We start from the raw sequence: 15,890 nt of genomic DNA on the forward strand, positions 1-15,890 counted from the left end.
TTCTAATCCTTGCAGTGTAGGATTGTTTATATCCTTCCTTCCTGAGAAAGTTTTCCAAGTATTCAAAGGGAATTGAGTGTTGTAATCTAAGTCTTTGGTCACTGCCTGGCAACTTTTTATCATTAGTTTTCATCAATATGTGTTGATATAATTTGTAGTTTTCTCTGTTTTTATTCTGCCTGAGGATCATTGAGATTCTTGGATCTCGGAATTGGTACTTTTCATCAAATGTAGAAAATTAGGAGCAGCAATGCCTCCCTAGTCTCACAGATGCCACTGCCGCTCCGACCCCTTCACTCCTCAGTTGTGCAATGGGCACGTGCAACAATGAGAATGAGTACCTCTTTAATGTTATCCTTATTGGAGATTCTGGTGTTGGAAAGAATAATCTCCTGTCTTTATTTACTCAAAATGAGTTTAATCTGGAAAGCAAGAGCACCATTGGAGTAGTTTGCAACAAGAAGCATCCAGATTGATAGGGAAACAATAAAGGCACAGGTATGGGACAGAGCAGGGCAAGAGTAATACCAAGCTATAACATAAGCATATTATCATAGAGATGTAGGTGCCTTATTGGGTTAAGACATTGCTAAACATCTCACATATGAAAATATAGAACGATTGCTGAAAGAACTGAGAGATCACACTGATAGTAACATTGTCGTCATGTTATCATGGACAAATAAGGGTGATTTACGTCATCTCAGGGAAGTTCCTATAGTTGAAGCAAGAGCTTTGGCAGAAAAAAATGATTTGTCATTCAATGAGACATCTGCTCTAGACTCTACAAATGTAGAAGCTACTTTTCAGACAATTCTAACAGAGATATCCCACATTGTTTCTCAGAAGCAAATATCAGACAGAGCGGAAAACAACATGTCCCCAAGCAGTAATGTGGTTCCTATTCATGTTCCACCAATCACTGAAAACAAACCAAAAGTGCAATGCTCTCAGAACATCTAAGGCATTTCTCTTCTCCCCTGGAAGGCAATGTATAGCCCATTTCTCAAGTCTGAGATTTAAATATTGAGGAGAACAAAAACCACCCAGTAATAGGCCCTGGAGACAAATACTTCTTAACTGAGGAATTTAGAAGGGAGCAAAGACCAACTGTTGACCACAAAACAGGCAAAACTTATCTGAAGAATTTAGAAGTAATTAAACTTCCCTAGTATCCAAAGTTGGCATCTGGTTCCAGGTCTCTTTTTAACTTAAAGTTTGTAAGTAACTAGACTTTGTATACATCTCCAGAATGCCATGTCAAAAGTCACTGTGTAATCCTTGCTTGACATTAAGGCACCAAAATTACTATAAATGTAATCATTTATTATGACCTATGTGGCTAGTATGGTCTCAATTACCCTCAAGCTTCTGCCTTAAAGTTCATAACTACTCCTAAGGAAAAATCCCACGGTGTACTCCATTCTTTCACTGAGGTGCCTGCTGCACTCTCTGGCAACTTTCTAATAGTGGTTTCCTTTTTCAAACCTATACTATTGTCAGTAAATTCTTCTTACCAACCCATGAGTCAACCACTTCTTGATGCTGGGGCTCTGATACCTGGCCTGGCAAATATTTTTGTAATTCCTGTGTCATTTTTGTATCTTATTACTTCATACTTATGAATTTTTCCGTATCTTTAGTGCTTTGATTTTAGTTTTATGAAATTATCCGCTTATCCAGAATGATTGCAACCTTTTTCATGCTATGGCTTCATTAGACTTAGCTTAATCAGTGGAATGTTTGGATTCCTCAATTATTGTTTACTTTTCATTCTGGAAGCCCATCACTACAGGATATAATAGAACTTGATGACTAGAAGCTCAGACCTATTGGTCTTGATCAAATCAAACTAAGAAGACAGTAGAAATAAGCTATCATTTTGCCACAGAACAGCTTATAGATAATATATTCTTCTCTCAGTACAGTGTATATTTCCACAAATGTAAAGTGGCCCTATAAACATAGCAGGATTTTGAGAGCTTAAAAATGCTCCGTTATTCTGAAAGTCAATTTCTAAAATGCCTTAATAGGTTTATGTAGTTTAGTAAATTTTGTTTTTTAATTTTTGTAAGCATCAAAGTTGATTAGAGAGGGGGGCATGTTTTTTTCTGGAGAAGAATTATCTAAACAAACACAAAAGATTTGTTATGGTTTCGTGAGTAGTATGTTTATGGGGCCATACGTTAAATAATGTTTCCCATCAGGCTGGGAACTGGTAAGACTGGTGGAATCCCATCTGAGGTGCCTCTGTTGCAATGATCAGGCAGCCCAAACCATTTAAGCAATCTCATTTTCCAGCAGTAGATTATGTGGCGTTTTATTACTCAGGCAATAACTGGTTTAATACTGGTAGTATCAAATTTTGAAGTGTTACTTTTGTCTTAAAACCTTCTAGTAAGTGAAATGAAACCTAGTTTTATGACCATATTTACCAGCAGGCATGGATAATTATTTTGACAATGCTGATATTTGAGTTTTGCAGTATATTATGGAATATGGTTCAGTTAAATCTTTGGTTTCGGTGTGGCTAAAAAATACAATGACGAATTTCTGCTCAAATGGTACCACTTAAAGGCATGCTTTCTCTTAGTATGTGAAATGAAATAGCACCTTGAGTTTAAATAGAATGCATTTAGGCATTGTAGAGACTGGATATAATTTTCTTCCACTACATTATTAAAATCAGTGGGACAATTAGTTTCTCATTCAGAAATGTGCATACTAATATTTAGTTGTGCTTTCTTGTGGATAATATTAAGCACTTAGCAGTTTTCTGGAAGTTGTGTCAGCTGTAATGATACTACTACTCAGGTTAGCGGGATATCCCCAAAAATATATGTAGGTGGGCTTGCTTAGATTACTGTGTTTCATGATTAATCTTTTGTCTTTTGCTTTGCTCATGGTGTGTGGGGAATATGGAAGGCATTGTTGTAGTCAGTCACCTGGGTTTTCTTCTGTAGCCATTTTATTATTTTAGTGTAAGGGTTATGAAGATACTATTATCTATTGGTGAATTGCTAGTTTATATTTTTGCATGCTCTGTAACTTGATTTTTTAGTTATTAATTTGGAACATATTCACATTCTAATAAGCAGTTATGGGGGGATTTAGAAAAAGAAAATTAGTAGTCATTTCGTGAAGGATTTTCTTTGCTGCCCCCTTCCATCCTCCTAATCTCCCTTCTAATTTTACAATCGTACAATAGTCAGACTGCTAATTTTGTTTCACAGATCACCGAGACACTATTCATTTTTAAATCCACTTTTCTCTCCATGCTTCAGTTTAGATAGTTTCTATTTCCTGTGTTCATTTCAGGTATTCTTTACCTGTAGAATTTCCAATTGGATCTCTTTTTTTTTTGGTTTGTTTCCATTTCTCTTTTTATTGTGTTCATGTTTTCCTTTAGATCGTTGAATATATTTATAACAACAGTCTTAAAGTCCTTGCCTGCCAGTTCTAGCTTCTCTTTCGTTTTTGGGTCCCTATATTCAACTAATTTTTCTCCTTGTTAAAGGTCATATTTTCCTACTTCTTTTCGTGTCTAGTGAAGTTTTCTTTAAATTGGTTGCTAGATAGTTTAGATTTTATTGTCTTCCTTTAACAAGTGTTGAGCTTTATCCTGCCCTGTAGTTAATTTGTGGATCAGTTTGACCCTATTAAAGCTTGAATTTAACCTCTTCTAGGATAGGTCTACAGTGGCTTTTACCTTAAAGCTAAATATTCTTACTTATAAGACGTGGAATTGGGGCCGGACACGGTGGCTCACATCTGTAATCCCAGCACTTTGGGAGGCCAAGGCAGGTGAGTTTGAGACCAACCTGACTAGCATGGTGAAAACCCATCTCTACTAAAAATACAAAGCTTAGCTGGACATAGTGGCGGGTGCCTGTAATCCCAGCTACTCAGGAGGCTGAGGCAGCAGAATCACTTGAATCCAGGAGGCAGAGGTTGCAGTGAGCCGAGATCCCACCATTGCACTCCAGCCTGGGCAACAGAGTAAGACTCTGTCTTAAAAAAAAAAAAAAAAAAAAAAAAGCCTGGAATTTCTCCTTGTGGTGATTTTGTGGTAAGTCATCCAAAACATTGTGAGCTCCTCAGTTCATAGTTCCCTGGAAGTTGTTCTTTTCCCAGTAGGTTTGTTATTTATTTATTTACTTTTTGCTTAGACTAGGGTATCTTACCCTATGCTGAGTATAGCTTAGTATATAGAGACAAAGACTCAAGAGGATCTTCATACATATTTCTGGAGCCTTTTCTCTATAGAGAGAGGATCTTCGTACATATTTCTGGAGCCTTTTCTCTATAGAGAGAGGATCTTCATACATATTTCTGCAGCCTTTTCACTATAAAGCATGCCAGAAATGTGTATGAAGATCCTCTCAAGTCTTTGTTTACTTATTCCTCTCACTCTCCTTTCTTTTTTTTTTTTTTTTTTTTTTTTTTTGAGGCAGGGTCTCACTCTGTTGCCCAGGCCGGAGTGCAGTGGCGTGATCTCGGCTCACTGCAATCTCTGCCTCCCATCCTGGGTTCAAGTAATTCTCTGACCTCAGCCCCCCAAGTAGCTGGACTACAAGTGCACACCACCATGCCCTGCTAATTTTTTGTATTTTTGGGGAGAAATGGGGTTTCACCATGTTGGCCAGGCTGTTCTTAAACTCCTGGCTGCAAGTGATCCACTCACTTCGGCCTCCCAAAGTACTAGCATTACAGGCATGAGCCACTGCGCCTGGGCTCACTCTCCTTTTTTATTGGTAGATTAGTGTCGTTCCAACTATTTGCTTAATGCTCTGCTCCTACTTTACATGTAGAGCTTATTCTTTTATGTTACAACTTTCTGTTATAGGATTATGTTTCATTATTTTTGTGAAGTAAATTTTTACACAAGTATAATAGTGGTACAGAAAAGTGCACAAATCCTGTGTATGGCTCAATAAGTGTTCATAAAGTGAACGTGTCCATGTAAACAACACCCAAATCAAGAAATAGAACTTATGACCAGTTCCCCAAAAGTCCCTCTTGTGACCCTCCCCATTGGTGCACTCCCCTCCAAAGGTAACTGCTAACCAGACTTCTAAAACTAGATATTAAATTTGCTTGTTTTTAAGCTTTATATGATGGGAATTGTACAGTATGCATTCTTTTTCACGCAGCTTCTGTCACTGATTGTGAGATTCATCCATGTTACTGTGTGTAGCTTTAGTTGATTCATTCTTTTATCTATATGATATTAGAGTGTATGAATATATCATGCATCTTTATCAATGTTGACTATTATAAGGGACATTGCACGGTAAAACTATAGTGTCTCTTGGCCATTTAACAAATTTCCATTGCAAAACTTTGGAAAGCCTGTTGGACCTGAGTTCCAAAAACTGTTATATCACACTCTGTATATATTGAACTCTAAAACTCAAATTTATGTTAATTCACAAATATTTATCAACTGTGTACTATGTGCCAAGTACAATGCTAAGACACTAGGGTTGGGGGCCCTTGAGGATTTAATAGTCTAGTGAGAAGGTGTAGACATGTAAGTAGATAATCACAATATACTGTAGAAAAATGTTAGAGAAAACCATAACTATGGCTTCATTAAAAGTACTTTAAATGGTGTAATTTAAAAAATATTCAGTTTCACAAAAGGCATCAGCCTGTATTAGGGGACTAATCTTCTGGAATTCCCAGAGATTATTTTAAAGATCATTTAGACAGATTTAGAAGGATTACAGAGAGTAACTCTTTTCAAACAGTCTCAGTGTTCAGTCAGTTGAGAAGATCCCATTATGCATCAAAGAAATGCCAGTGTTATTTCCCACAGGCTTTCCTTCCTCTGTGTTCCCCTTAAATACCCTCAGCCCCTTTCATTTCTTAATTATGTCTTCTCTCAACAAGCTCATCTGTTCTCTTGGCTCTAACACTTGTATCTGTCCATGACCCCTGTGTCTTTAACTCTACTCCAGTCTTCTTTCTGAGTCCATATGTAATTGCCCTGGCATTTAACCATGTATCAGGTAGCTTCACTGGCACATCAGTTCAACAAGAACATAACAGAACTGACTGCTGTCTACGCAGTCCTCCCCTTCCTCTCTTTTCTATCCCAGTGGGGCCACTACTAGTCACTCAAGCTGGGGGCCATTTTAAAATCTATATCTTCCTTCACCCTCCACTTCCAATCAACCATAAGGCTTGTTAATTTTACCTTATAACAATGTCTTGAATCTTTCCACTCTTTTAATTTCACAGCCACTATTCTGATTTAGGCTTCTGCCATGTCTGGATTATTGCCACTGCCTTCTCACGGATCTTTCTGACTTTAATCTAGTTTTTCATACTGATCTATCTTCCAAACCATGATTTAGAATGCAAATCTGATCATATTGTTTTCTCACTTAGATATCTTCAATGACTCTCCATTACCCATAGTAGTAATTACCATAAGGTGTTCCCTAATTTGCTGCAGTGGATTAAGATGTGCCAAGGGTGGCCATGGCTGGACAGGTGTGTTGCAGCCCAGTGTACCAGAGGTGTTTCCATTTTCCATGTGTAGTATGAATGGAATGGTTAGAAAAGACTGGCTACAAGATTTGGTCCAAACTCCAGACCCCTGCCAACTTCTCTAGTCCATCTCTAGCACTAGTCCATCTTCATCGCCTCACACCCTACTGTCTGATGACTGGCATTTCCTGTGACATGCCAGGCTGTTTCATGTCTGTATCATTGCACAGAGGACAAGCTCTTTCATCAATCTGGAGAGAACTTCTCCCTTTCTCTACTTGGCAAAGTTCTACACACCTTCTTAAAATTTAATTCAAGCTTTTCCTTCTTGAGTACACTTCTCTGAGTTTCCAGGCCATTTCAGCCTTTGTACTTTTGTTGTAACTCATAATCTACCTCTATTATGGCACCATCGTGCTTAAGCACATCTTTTGGTTAACATATTTATCTCTCTTGCTGGTTTCAACTTCTTGAAGCTTTTTTGTTTTCCCAGTGCCTTGCACAAAGGAGGATCGAAAAAAGGTTAGGTGAACCAAGTGCAACATAGTAACTTACATCAGTCAAGATGGGCTAGTTTATGCTGCTGTGACAAGTAAAACCCAATAAAACTTTAATTCTGAGTCATGCTATTATCAGTCAGGCTGATGAATACTCCATATCAATTCATGCTTCTATGGTCACCCTGGAGAATTATGGGTGCTTGTGTGTGTGTGTGTGTGTATGTGTGTGTGCACACAGATATTCATTTTTTAAGTTTGTGGCATAATATATATAAAATTTACCAATTTAACCAAGGTGTACAATTCAGTGTCATTAAGTATTCACAGTGTTGTGCAACCATTACCTCTGTCTAGTTCCAGAGATATTTCATCACCCCAAATGGAAATGACTCATTAAACAGTCACTCTCCATTCTCCCCTCCCCTAGCTCAGCAACCACTAATCTCCTTTTTTGTTTTCTTTTTATTTTATTTTACTTTAAGTTATGGCATACATGTGCAGACATGCAAGTTTGTTACATTGGTATACACGTGCCATGGTGGTTTGCTGCACCCATCAACCCGTCATCTACATTAGGTATTTCTCCTGATGCTATCCCTCCCCTAGCTTCGCACCCTGCAACAGGTCTCCATGTGTGATGTTCCCTTCCCTGTGTCCATGTGTTCTTATTGCTCAACTCCCACTTATGAGTGAGAACATGTGGTGTTTGGTTTTCTGTTCTTGTGTTAGTTTGCTGAGAATGATGGTTTCCAGCTTCATCCATGTACCTGCAAAGGACATGAACTCATCTTTTTTTATGGCTGCATAGGTGTATATATGCCACATTTTCTTTACCCAGTCTATTATTGAAGGGCATTTGGGTTTGTTCCAAGTCTTTGCTATTGTGAATAGTGCCGCAGTAAACATACGTGTGCATGTGTCTTTACAGTGGAATGATTTATAATCCTTTGGGTATATACCAAGTAATGGGATTGCTGGGTCAAATGATATTTCTGGTTCTAGATCCTTGAGGAATCGCCACACTGTCTTCCACAATAGCAACCACTAATTTTCTATTGCCTCTGTGGATTTGCCTATTCTGGACATCTCATATAAATGGAATCATACAATATGTGGCCTTTTGTTTCTAGTGTTTTTTACTTAGCATAACATACTCAAGTTTCATCTGTGTTATAGCACATATTAGTACTTTATTCCTATTTATGGCTGAATAAGATCTTATTGTATGTATATACCTCATTTTGTTTATCCATTCATCAGTTGATTGACATTCATTGTTTCCATCTTTGGCTATTGTGAGCTGAGCTGCTATGAATATTTGTGTATAAATTTTTGTTGTAATACTTGTTTTCAGTTATTTCAGGTGTATACCTAGGAGTGGAATTGTTGAGTCATATGGTAAGTCTGTGTTTAGCTTATTGAGTAACTGCCAAAGTGTTCTAATTAATATAAAAAACATTTTCTATTTCCTCCAGCAATATATGAAGGTTCTAATTTCTCCACATTCTCAATGCTTATTTTCCATCTAAAAAGTTATTGTTATTATTATTATTGCCTATGCATGCTCCTAATACAGTCACATCATTCTTGCTCACATTTTATTGGCCGAAGCAAGTCACATGATCACATCTGGCTTCAAGGGAGATGGGAGGCACAGTCCAACATGTGCCACAAAGAGGAGCACTGGGCATTTGGGAGCAGCCCCAATGACTATCACAACGACTATCATACAGCTAATACCAAGGGAGATGAAAGATTACATCAAAATAGACTCATTATCTCTCTGCAAGTTCATATGCACAAATCAGACCACTCTCTCTTACTTAAATATTATAAAGTTTCCAGCAGGAAAATGAACAGAGAATGGCTAAGAATGGAACTCATATTAGCTCAAAGAAGATGGAGAGGAAAATAAGACCAGGAGGAAAGAAGAACAGAAACAAATGAAAATCCTGTAAAGTAGGATACCTTATTTTAATTATAAAAATACATTTTTAGAAAACATATAGAGGCTGGTTGCCTTGGAAAAAAAATTAGATTTCTTATTTTTAGTACAAAATATAGTGTTGACAAATACCACACAAACTCTAGTAATTAAGCTTCTCCTTTCTTTTTTTTTTTTAAGCACTGAGATGTCTAGGGATAAGCTTTCATACTAGAATTAATTAATCTCTCAATACTTTCACAAGTAACTGCTGTAGTACATTTTGTTAAATGAGTTAACTGAGCAATCATATTCTGTTGAAGCTACAAAATCAATTTTAAAAATAAGGAAATAGAAATGTGCATGGAAGGATTTTCCTTAAAAGGAGCACTTGATGTAAACAAGCGTCTCTTGTCACCCAGGAACCACTCTTCTGGAGTTCTCTTTAATGGGGTAATTTCAGTTGGCAGCTGGTGCAACCTTGAAATGATCCTGTTTATTTTTCCTCCTCCTCGATGTGTGGAGGTCATTGCTGATAGTAATGTGATTGCTATTCATTATTATCTGGATAGGATAACATGGCAGAACTACCTCAAAATGCTCTTTTTGAAAATCTTGACATTGATTCTGCAGATACAGTTGGGTCACACTAGACATACATTTTGAAGCCAAAGATACTTACATTTTAGAAATAAAAATGACCCATATGGTGACATTTTGGGCTGAATGATTTACCAAAAACAGAAGAAAAATGACCTACATGGGTGGTGGATGGAGAACAAGCATTGTTATGCTTTTTCCATTTCGTAGCTGTTTAATTGATAAATAGACATTCATTATTCAAACTGCCTGGGTTTGAATTTTGGCTCTGCCTCTGCCAGTTGTGTGTTCTTTGACATACTCATTAATCTCTCTGTGCTGAACTTGAATCATCTACAAAAATAGGGCTAGTAATAGTATTTACCACACTACCATGTGAGGATAAAATGAGCTTACATGTGTAAAATGCTTAGAACAATGTCTGGCAGACAGTAAGTTCTATGTAAGTGATGGCTTTGAATGTTTCAGGATTGTGTTCCCTCTTAACAAATCCCTTCCTTTCCTACCCCTCTGACTTCCCCTGACTGAGTTAGCCACCCTCTGCCGTGTGCCTCTCTGACATCCTTTCTTCCCCCTGGCTAAACAACACTTAAACAGAATTGTGTCTTTAATTAATGTGTCCCCCAAGAACTAGAAGCTCTGAGTGGACACAGACTTGGTCAGTCTTCATCATTAAATCCTCATGTGTTCGATGACCTACTCACCTGTGTGTCCCCTAAGCAAGGTAGAGTAAGGCTGCAGAAGTGGCCAACCTAATTGACTGGGGAACACAGAGAGGGCAGCAGTTTGCTGAGATTTACTAAGACTTTGCAGGAACTCTGAGAAGAAAACTGCTGAGTCACAGGCATGCATTTTGAACAGAGAATAATCTTAACTTGAGATCTTGCAACATTGCTTGGGCACGTAGCAGTTACTGGCTGCCCCACCAGAAAACAGAGGCATACAAATACTAATTATCTTAGCTTTAAACCCTTTCATTGGAAGTAATGGGACTCACTTGAACAATAATATAGTATATCGTTTCAATTCGCTACAAGGGAGATATTGAATGTTCCCACATTCACACAAAGAAATGATAGATGTTTGAGATGTGGATATGCTAATTACCATGACCTGATCGCTATACATCATATGTATAAAAACATCACAATGTACCCCCAAAATTGTTTGAAGTATTACATGTCAATTACATTAAAGAACATTTTTTAAAAGGTTAAAAAAGAAGAAAACAGTGGGTTTGTAGACAAAAATGTTAAGATTTTATGTAGTAATCTATGATTCTGGTTTCCAAACACAATGGACTTGTGAATATGAATATATTTATATTGCAAGGAAAGGGGGGTGGGTGGACAGGGATGTAAGTAAGGACATACAGGGTGTGTCCCAGAACCCAAGGGCAGGGATACAGGGTCTGCCTGTGAGGAAATGTCTGGAGCTGAGCCACCCTCTCAGTCTCTTCTTTCTTTCTGGGGCCAGATGGTTCCTTGATGCTAGGGCTCCCTGACCATCTGCTTCTTTTTTCACGCTCTTCAGGCTGCCTCTCTTTACTTATCTATTGAGTGGAAGAAAAACCCCAGCTCCTGGAGTTATGTGCACCTCACTTCCAGCTGCACCCTGAGAATAACTAGCCATTGCTTAGCCACTAAACTTGGCTTCTAGGGTTACTGATTGGTTAAAATGGAGCCAGATGTCTCTTTCCATCTTATTCATAATTGCCAAGGTTGTCTGTTACAAACGATTGCCAGGTGAGCAATTCACTCCGAACAGGCTCACTGGAGAATAGGCAGAGACTCCAGTATCTAAACAATGTAATTTAAAATGGTCCCCAATGTTACGCAAGGTTGAGTCAGGCAAATAACAGCATGGAGTACAGAGTTTGTCTTAGCCAACCAGAAACCACTGGGTTTCAATAGGTTGTAGGAATTGTCCCCGTGGTGGCATTAAAAATATACAAACCTACCAACCCTCTTTTGGATGGGGTGTTATTCAGATGTACTACATAATTCTCTGGAAACAGGAATTCCTCCCTTTGTCCGGAATTCTCTTCCTCTCCTTATACATTAGACTGATCCCTAATTATTACACATCTTTCAGATCTCAGTTTGATGTACAAACCCAGGCATGCAAAATACAAAAATGTAGTTTTCTACAAATTAACTTAATTTCTCTGATGAGCCCCCTTTCTGATTTCAGTGGTAGCCATTTAATGTTAGTCTATCAGGGAATTCCCACTTTCCTAGTATTGCGCCAGAGTTTAGTATCCAGCACTGGTAATTGGGGTGGAGGTGGCTAGTGGGGGGCAGCTGGAATTCCTGATTGGTGTTTGCTGGCATCTCCTAGCAAGTCCTCATTCCTACCTACCTGGTCTTTAGTTGTTAATACACATAATCCCAGCTGAGTCATTCTATTATCAAACTGAACTTGGGTCCGCCTGCCTGGTACAGCAAAGCCAAGCACTGACATAAAGATTGCAGCAAAAGAAAGTGAAGCATTTATTGCAGGGTGCCAAGCAAGGAGAACTGGGAAGACCCAAACTCCCTGATGGCTTACAGGTAAAGGTTTTTAAAGGCAGGGAGGCCGAGGTTACAGGAGTCATTAATCAATATATGGTGGTTATACATTGGTTTGACCTAAAGAGGTGGGGTATCTTGAAGCATGAGACTTACAGGTTGTAAGTAGAGTAAAGGTTCTCTGATACATAGCTAGTTAAGGAAGGTGAGCTTTATTTAAACATTTGGGATCAGCAGATAAGAATGTTAGCTCTGGCTTGTGGATGTGACTTCCTCCAGGCCTCTCAGGAAGAACTTCAGGACAAAGAACAGCCATCTACATGCCAGTGGTTCCATTTGTCAGGTTTCTGGAAAACAACTCGGGCGTATGTTAAGATGTTATTTTTTGGCCAGAGCAGTGGCTCACGCCTGTAATCCCAGCATTTTGGGAGGCCAAGGAGAGTGGATCACGAGGTCAGGAGATGGAGACCATCCTGTCTAACACGGTAAAACCCCGTCTCTACTAAAAATACAAAAAAAATTAGCCAGTCGTGGTAAAGGGTGGCTGTAGTCCCAGCTACTAGGGAGGCTGAGGCAGGAGAATGGTGTGAACTCGGGAGGTGGAGCTTGCAGTGAACTGAGATCGCACCACTGCACTCCAGCCTGGGAGATAGAGTGAGACTCTGCCTCAAAAAAAAAAAAAAGATGTTATTTTTTATTTCTATAAGGAACAAAACATCTCATGACTCTAACTTCCTTGGCTATTTATTTATTACCTTCTTGCTTATCAAGTTGCTTATTTACTTTTTAAGGCTAGCTAGATGCCTGGAATATCTCTTGAAGGAACTCAAGATTTCTTTTCATTTCCAGCCTCAGGCTCAGGCTGGGGTGCAGCTGCAGGCCTCTAAGAGGAGTCCCTGTTCCATCTCAATCCCTCCTCCTGAACACTACACTCTGTTAGGTCTGAGGCTCTCTTGACTCACCTGGGTGCCTTCTTAGGAGCCTGGGATTCTTGGTGCTCCACATCAGACCAGGCCCACAGGAACTCCATGAGGTGTTGGCTGTCCCGCATGCTGTCTGGACTGTATTTGTTCAGGGAGATTATCTACTGTCCCTATACTTAGCTGGGTATAGGGAACCTCCAGTGAAGATGTCTCAGGCCCATTTGCCCGGGCCACCATAGCTATTTATAGTTTGCAGTCCCTTCCCTGAGCTCAGAATCCCAAATAGAGTTTCTACTGTTTGCCCTTCTTGAGCTCTCCTGGAGAGAAGCAGCTTAGAAACCCAAACCTATCTAGGGTTTCTGTTCTTCCCCCGTCTGCTATGACTAGGCAGCGCAGGAGAGAAGCAGGGTGAAGTTTACTGTTTGAACCAAGCAGAGCCAATCTACTCACTATCTCAGGCCAGAGAAACTTTATCTAGTCTGGGGATAGCAGGTAGAGGAGGGAGGTGGGATGGGATAAGGAAGTATGAAAGGGATGGACAAGGAATAAACAAATAAATAAATGCAAGGATGAAAAAATAAGCTTTGCATAGCTTTCTGTGGCTTTGTCTATCCATGGCAAAAGTCTGGAAGGTTCATTTAATGAATCTTTTACCCACTTGAGAAAGCAGTGGTCCCTGGGAGTCAGCAAGAATTCACGAGCTAAATTAATTTTATTCCTTTTTTGATGAATTATGAAGCTGGAAGATCAAGGTAATGCTGGAGACAATTAAGACAATTACCAGATTTCAATGGAGCAAGTAGGGAAGCAGTGGTCACTGGGAGTCAGTCAGAATCCTTAGCATTATTAGCTCTTTTCGATGCATTCTTTCATTTAATCCCAAAACAACCAATGACTGGAAGAAAATTAAATGTATACTGAATGTCAACTACAGCTTTTGTGCAGCTGAAGAAACTGAATTGCAGGCAGATATAATTTCTCTAAGATTACATGGCTGGTGTTTCCGTTAAAACCCTCTCAGCAGCAAATGACACTGGAATCCTACTCCAACTGAGTATTTTAACTATCTATTGCTATGGGATATACCAATCCATAACTTACCATTTTGTTTATTTGCAATTTGGGCAGGATTCAGTGGGGAAAGCTTGTTAACTATGGCTGGAAGACTCACTTCCAGTGGGGCTCACTCACATGGCTGGTGAGGTTGTCCTGGGAGTGTCAGTTCTTGCTGTCAGCTGGGGTCCTTGTCCTTCACATGGCTTTTCTACATAGTTAGCTTGTTCTCACAGCATGATAATCTCAGAGTAGTTGCATTTCTGCAGTGGTTGGTTTCCAAGTGTGCCGTAGCTGAAATCTTAAAGCTGATGCCCAGAACTTGCACACCGTTATCTTCATCACAATTAATTGTTTAAAGAGAGGCACAGGGTCAGCCCAGATTCAAGGACAGAAGGTTACACAAGATACGAATATCAGGAGGCCTGGTTCATTGGGGGTCACTAGAGTGGTAATCTAACCACATTGGACTAAGGATTTTATTGGCTCACTTTACCAGCAGGTCCAAGAAGTATAGCTGGTGCAGGCATGACAATGACAAGGCACTCAAGTGAGATCAACAAGAATATGCTTCTCTTTGTCTTCCACTCCTGCTTCTGTGGAGACACCATTCTCAGACAGGCTTCTTGCTAATGGTGGCAAGGTGGCTATCGTATTTCTGATGTTCAAGGAGCCATGTGGGATTATGTGTCCACCTATGCACCCATGCTGTGACTTGGAGGATGGAATATGCTAACTAGGTAGTCTGGGCCATATCTTCATCTATGGTGAAGATATTAATTATCTACCTACCCAACAGGGTTTCCTGGTTCTCTTCTCCTTTGACTGAAAGCCTGAAACCAAATTTTCAGTTTCTCAGTTTCTCTCCATGTGACTGAGTCTGGCCAATGAGGTGATAGGAGATGTGATTTTTCTGGACTTTCAGGGAAGAGTTTTCTTCCCTAGTTAAAAGAAAAACTAGTCTCCCTATAAATATACCTCTTCTCCCACCAGCAACTTCCTGCTTTGATACTAATGTGTGAGAATGGAAAGACTATAGTATGACAATGAGGAGAAGGCCATGAGAATCTCAGATATGCAGACCTAGAGTCTGGTATTGTTCAACCATTGGTCAAATGCAGAAATCTCCTACACCCGTACAATAAGTATCTTGACAGTTTAAGGCACTTATGATTGAGTTTTCTCTTGCATCGTAAGTAAACACCATTCCTGGGGCTGGGAAGGTGAGTCCAAACTTGCTGAACCGTATGGACTGTGAGTGTAGGAGGGGTGGTTTCCCAAAGGAAAAGAGGACAGTTACCAGAGGAAGGGGGAATGAGTAGATGCTGTGCCGTTGGAAAGTGTCCCCTTCACCTGGAAAGTCCTGGAGAGAGGAACTGGTGTCAAGTTAGTCTGCTCTCAGAGCCTCATGAAATCAGCATTGTTATACTCAGTTTGCACATTAAGAAACTGAAGCTGAAGGGATTAAGAGAATTGTTCATTGTCACTCAACTCATTCGCTGCAGATCTGAGAATACTACCCAATTCCTTGCATTTTTATGTCATTGCTGCTTCCATGAAGCAGCACAAAGCAATAGGGATAACGAATTACCTTGAAAGAGAATTAAACTCCCAAAGGATTTTGATAAGATGGAACAATAGGCTAAATCTTAGCAGAACATGAGAGAAAAAGATTGAGAAACATTACTTGATTATAAAATCAACATGAATCATTGGGGTAACATGGCAGCCAAAATAGTCAATGTGAGCTTGAATTGCATTAATTAAGGATGACATTTATTAGTTATACTCTGTTTACTATATTAATTACCCATAGCCACATAAAAAATTATGCTCAAAACTTAGCAGCTTGAACCAAATATTTGTCATCTCACAGTTTCTG

The 15,890-nt window shown here is 39.4% G+C and overlaps 1 pseudogene; it reads left to right on the forward strand.

The window, feature by feature from the left end:
* Positions 1–272: 272 nt before the first annotated feature.
* On the forward strand, positions 273–963 carry LOC105545518 (annotated as a pseudogene).
* The last annotated feature ends 14,927 nt before the right edge of the window (positions 964–15,890 follow it).

This window comes from Mandrillus leucophaeus, unplaced genomic scaffold (assembly GCF_000951045.1).
Source record: "Mandrillus leucophaeus isolate KB7577 unplaced genomic scaffold, Mleu.le_1.0 Scaffold331, whole genome shotgun sequence".
Lineage (NCBI taxonomy): Eukaryota > Metazoa > Chordata > Mammalia > Primates > Cercopithecidae > Mandrillus > Mandrillus leucophaeus.